At 34.2% G+C, this 6,212-nt stretch overlaps 1 pseudogene; it reads right to left on the minus strand.

Annotated features, from left to right (window-relative positions):
• Positions 1–661: 661 nt before the first annotated feature.
• LOC120145266 lies at positions 662–5,234 on the minus strand (annotated as a pseudogene).
• Between the last annotated feature and the right edge of the window lie 978 nt (positions 5,235–6,212).

Below are 6,212 nucleotides of genomic sequence, written 5' to 3' on the forward strand. Positions count from 1 at the left end.
CCGTTTACACCATGTAAATCTTTTTAATTTTACTCTTCCAACATTCCTAAAGTTGTATAAATCATTATGAGTGGATCCTAACCCATAAGAGAGTATTTTTGAACAACTATTTTATCAAACAAATTTCATCCCACAAAAGAAAATAGTTGCAGTCTAGCAGAATGTAAAGATGTAAGAGAAAATAAAGCCCATAACAATGATCCAATCTTATAAAAATGGTTGTCCCTTTTTCCCATATGTATGGGGTAAGGGAGAGGTAAGATAGTAGGTTACCCCCAACACCAGGTTGAGAGCAGCTTCCGTAAGAGACCTCTGAATTATAAAATGCCCTCCGTGGGACTCGATTCCACGACCTCAAGGTTAAGAACTTTGTGCTCTACCAACTGAGCTGGATGGTCATTTCTAACGATCCAATCTTATAAAGTATGACATAAATCCAATATAATCATACACATTTTTAGATCTAAAATTTATGTTAGGATTGAAATCAATAATTCCAACCATAAAGAGAAAAAAAACTGTTTTCAGCTTTTGTTTAGCTGTTCATCCACCTCTGCACTCATTTTTTAATTTTTTTCCTCAACCATCTTAAGAAACCCCTTTTTGATACGTTCTTATGTTTTTTTTATCATTGAACAAAAGTAGAACTTTGCTGACAAACCATAGGTAAGCGAATCTATTTTCCAGAATTGCTTTTCTAGATCACCTAAGATGAGAACTGAGAAAGCATATTACTGTGGCCTCAAAAAACGATGAAAAGAACACGAGAGTACCCGATATCATATAACCATACTTGAAATCTCAGGAAACCCTGTTGCTGATGGCTTGATAAAGGGATCTAAGCTGTGTTCCATTTATCTATAGCAGTATACTTCTTCATGCCCTTTGATCTGGCACAACATAAAGGTATGAATCAAATCACGCCGACATTGGTTCAATTTCAACGCAACTAATATATGTAGTAAGTGATAAGGAACAGAACTGACATGTCACCACGCTCCAACAGCCGGTTCACTTGATCAATATGCCCCTCAGTACGATTATCCAAGATCAAGGAAACTAACAATTGCTCAAATCTTTTTCTGGCACATTGAGTTCCTGATTATTGATAGCTCAAGGAGTTAATGATATATTATAAATAACTAAACCCTTGGTTTATCATATAAAAGAAAGGTCAAGCTAAAAACGATTATTGTATCAGTAACTAAAAAGAACAAACATTTGACGCGACTGACTAGGAAGGAGAACTTTAGCTTTCACCTTTGATATGAAAGGGATCCGGATTCTTGTATATGGTTTTATAAGCTTAAGTAGCACTTGAGTTCTCACATTCTTCAATAGATCTTCGATATAATTTCTGATGAATGGATCATCCATGATTGTCCTTCGGTTACTCTGTGGATATCAAGAGTTAAAAAGTCTAAAGGGGATAAAAAGGTTCCAAGCTTAGCAATAAGGAAAGCAAAGAGATGCAAATGATAATATATATCACAACAACCTTGCACAAACCTTAAGGATCTTTTCGAATTCTATTATTTCATTTCGTTGATAGGCTGCTATAAGATTGGTCATTGCCAAAATATCAGGATCATTTTTGTACCTGTAGGAATAGCGATCAGTCAACGCACGCACACACGCCCGTGCAAATATATATTATAGAGAGAGACAAAGAGAGATGGTAGGGATATAAAAGAACTTACGGCTTTGCTTCCTGACCATCAAAAGGATTAACTTCGGATTCCATAAGCATATTAGCCAGAACAAGGTATCTGGAAGCAACACAAGATCAAGATAAAAGATTAAAAAGGTATCCATAAGTGACACAAGTTAAAAAAGATCAATTTGAAAATTTATCTAATTGGGCAAAAGGAATGGAAACTAGGCATTTATAGAAGGCATCCACGACCTAATTTTCTCTCTTCCTGTTCACAACCTTTGCCCATCAGTTTCATTTGTGCTCTTTCCGATATTTTGCTCATATGATTCTTGCTTTGTCTACCCTACTTTTTTCTTTCATTTTTGCTCTCCTAGTCCTCACTGACTGTGATTCTCTACATATCTCTTCTACATGTTGATCATTCTCCAAAATCCATCCTTAACCTTCTACGCCTACTGTGGCAATTAATTATTTTCTACATTAGTTTTTGTAAGTGAACATTTTTCCTTGAAGTGGCCACTTCAGACATGTATAGAGAAATGTTATTCATATGCTTGGACCACCGTAGTGCCATAGTAGGGTTAGATCAGGTGCTCCCAAGGAATCAGGGAATGGATAAAGAGCTTCAGCTCTCATGTCAAAGCGTTACTATTATAATACTGATGACACGAGAGGGAAGAGGAGTACACTTCAAATTGAAAATAAGAAAAATGCATAAAAAATAAAAAGTAGGAACAGACATCATACTTAAGACATTGAATACGTCTCTGATTCCCAGCTTCATCATAGTTCTTGAAAGCTTCAAAGAAATCTGTTGCTGCCTCAGCCCATTGGCGCTCAGCCATATGCATCTTGCCACCACATTCACGAATTATTCCCATGATCCGTGGATGAGGTATGGCAGATTTGATTGCAAGTGCTTTCTGGTATAATTGCTGCATAATCAAACATTTCAGACTCAGCTAAACCTCAATTATAAGACCAAGACCCAGAGATAAACCATTAACTTAGTAAAACAATTGTCATACATTATCAAGGTTGGTTCTTAAGCTATCACCTAAAATAGAATAAAGTTACAAATATCCATCAAAGATGGTTAGCAATAACACGTACATACAACTTTTAGGGGATTAAGCTTCCCTCACTCTCTGTCTGGCCTTATAGGTGGATACTAATTATTCCATAACATTTCTAAAAATTATGTTTGATTTAACTCTTCAGTCTTCATACGTGGTAGAAAACAAAGGAATTCATAATACGTAACCTAATATTGATGTCCAATAATTTTTATATTTTTTTCAAACGTAGGATAAAAAAAGAAAAATATGTACTTGGAAAGGTCATAATTCAGTATTAATTAAGGGAAGAAAGGTAATGATGTACCCATGAAATTGAGGTCGAACAGGAGTGAACATTTATGTAAATCAGTACTAAAATCAACTAATGTTCCTTGTATTGATCTAGGCATGATTCCTTTAAAGAACAAATAAAGGGAAATTATGGTGGTGGGTCAAGACAGATATACTAAAATCCAGTTTGAGACGAGCAGATGGCATTGGTTAAAAAAGTAGAATTGATTCGATAAGAAAGAAGGAGAAGAACTAAAAAATTGGGATTGATGTTTGAGAAATACCCCCCTCCCTAGCTCACTAGTTCTTTCTATAATATGTTGAAAACAGTACATGATTTTAAATTAAACAAGTAGCTTACTTTACACAGTAAATCAAGAAATAAAGTATTCAGCCATGCTTTAAAAAAATCCAGACCAGCCTAAATGGATTTACCTTGAGCTTTTTGTTATTTTTTGTCTCTGTATACATTTGAATTTCAATTGCATATACCTCCAGAAGCTGACTTCCCTTTTTTTGATCATCTGTACCATCTTCCCTTTGACAAGATTTATAAAGTTCCTTCAAAATCTGATAGTGACATATATTAGCTAATTATGTTTTAACATTCTATGTTGTGGATAAATGAAGTAATGAACTTAAAAATGTTTCGAGAAGATACCTTGCTCATTCACCCATACTCAACCATATCAAATCAGTTCTTGCAAAGCTTTAGATTTGTCTTAAACCAAAGTCTCTGCATGACAAGAAGAAATAAATCAGAGCTTGATACAAATGCCAAAGCTATAGAATTTTCTTAAACCAGAGTCTCCACATGACGAGAAGCAATAAAGCAAAGCTTGACGCAAATGTCAAAGCTATGACATTGTGAATTAAATACTTTCTAACCTCATTCTTCACCTCTTCAAGGGCCTTGAGAGTGGTTTGATAGAATTCTTGCAGGAGATCAAAATTTTGACTAGCTGATCCGGAAACAAAATCCATAATATTGTTTATACATTTTCACTGTAATTTCGTGTTACTGCTGATTTGATGTACGTTAGCATCTCCCGGTAAGAGTCTATCATTTCTTTATACCTCCCTAAACGGTAATAGATCTTTACAGTTTGCTTCAGAGCTTTGAATCCCCTAGCAGAGGAAGTATGAGCACATGTTGAACATTGATAAGGCTCGAACCAAATGCATAATATTTTGGTGAATGAGACAAATGTTTTTTTTTATGGAGAGATAAAACAGTAACCACAATCAGCAAGAATGCAAGAATCTATTTATATAACAGAATTCTTTGGTAAAGTTGACATAAGAGATAAGTCCATCCATAGTGGAAAGGCAACAGATAGCATATGCTCTTAAACAATATAGCTAGCATGTGTCAAAATCATAAGAAAATTTAGCAAAAGGTGAACATAAAAGCATTGACAGAAATTAAAGAAATGCTAGGTAATAATCATAATATACCTGAAGCTACAAACACAGAGGTGAATTCCAGATAACTCACCACTCAGCCTTCTCAGGCTCCATGCTAACCACTTCAGAAAAACCAACAAGCGCTCCTTCAGGGTCTGTTTCTAGCAAACCTTTTATAACCAAAATCGGAAAAAAAAAACACAAGTGATAAAAAAGTGAAATCAATAATTGATAACTAACAACAAGGTTTTACACATTTATTCAAACAGAATTGGCCCCTGATCCCTCATCCACCACTAGTGTATGGAATAGGAGATATCATTTAGGGACTTTTCAGTATCTGATATAACAATATTGATTAATCAAAGGACAGTGTGAAAAAGAAAATCCACACCGACATGCATAATACGAAGTACAGTACTTAAAAGGGTAAATGATCTCAACAGAACATATGCTCACCCAAATGAGGGTTAGACAAGGAAACGTTAATGTAAAAACAAAATAATAACATTAGTAAAGTGACTCTAACTCTAATGGAAGAAAAATTTTGAAGTATAAACGTATTATAGGCATAAAACCTAACAGCAGTTCACAACCACTTTCCAAAGTTGTAATCTAACTCTAATTTCAGTAAAATTTGGAAGTATGTAAACGTATTGTAGGTAAAAACAGAAACCATTTTTTTATCATAACCGCGTCAAAACAGAGATTAGGAAATAATATACCAAAAAAAAAAAAGAAGACAAAAGGAAAGAATGGATGAAAGAAAACCTTTGGAATTGTAATACTGATTTTCAATATCAACGTCTTGTTCCTCAGGCATAGGGACCAACTGTATAATCTTAAGGATTTCCATTTACATGCACATAGAATCAAAGGCATGATCAAGCTCAATCTTAAAAGGTGTATATTTTTATACGAATCAGAACAATTTCTTTGAGCTAAAATGTTTAAACCCAAGTATTGGATATAAGGTCATTGCTAAAATGTTTAAACCCAAGTATTGGATATAAGGTCATTGAGTAGCCTCAGGGGTTAAAAGAAAGTGTTAACTTTTTTCCTTTGATTTTCTTTAGCGCAATGGTATTGATTTTGATGTTGGTTGTCGACGATTGTATTTTTTTTATTTATTTTTTAGATTTTTAATAAGAATAATTATATCTTTGTGACACTATTATCTTTATTTTTTTTTGACATGTTTATCTCTGTCTATATGGCACATTTTTTCTGTTTTATGGTAATTTTTGTACGTTTGACTATTGTTTTTGTTTATATTTTTTCTCAGGTTGGATTTGATATCACCACAACTAATCAAGATGATGCTTATTAATTATCATGTTGATCTTTCATGCGACTCTCCCTCGACTTTGATTTACGATTTTTTGATGTTATTTCAGTAATTTTATCATGGTTAGATTTTTTAACTTTTTCATTCTTGACTAGTTTTTGTATCAATGATTATAAGAAAATATCCTAATTGTCGGAGTCGTCTTTCGGTTGGACCCCGGAATTGGGCTTCGACTTAGGAAAAATGATTTGGAGTCGCCACCGACCAATTTAAAACGAATTTAGGTGGGTCGGACACCATCTTACCTGATCTTCGTTGTACCAGAAACGTGTCGGGTTCGGGAGTCGGTTACGGTCAAGGAAGGATTAGCACCCTTGAACCGCCCTTTCGGTACCGATTAATTTGCCGGTTATCTTTAATTGCGAAAATTAAAATTTGAATTGAAATTTAAAACATTCGATTCGAATTACTTACCTTTGATCGATTGGAGTACTTCAATAAAAAAACATTA

Source organism: Hibiscus syriacus, unplaced genomic scaffold, assembly GCF_006381635.1.
Source record: "Hibiscus syriacus cultivar Baekdansim isolate YM2019G1 unplaced genomic scaffold, ASM638163v2 tig00110893_pilon, whole genome shotgun sequence".
NCBI classification, from domain to species: Eukaryota; Viridiplantae; Streptophyta; class Magnoliopsida; order Malvales; family Malvaceae; genus Hibiscus; species Hibiscus syriacus.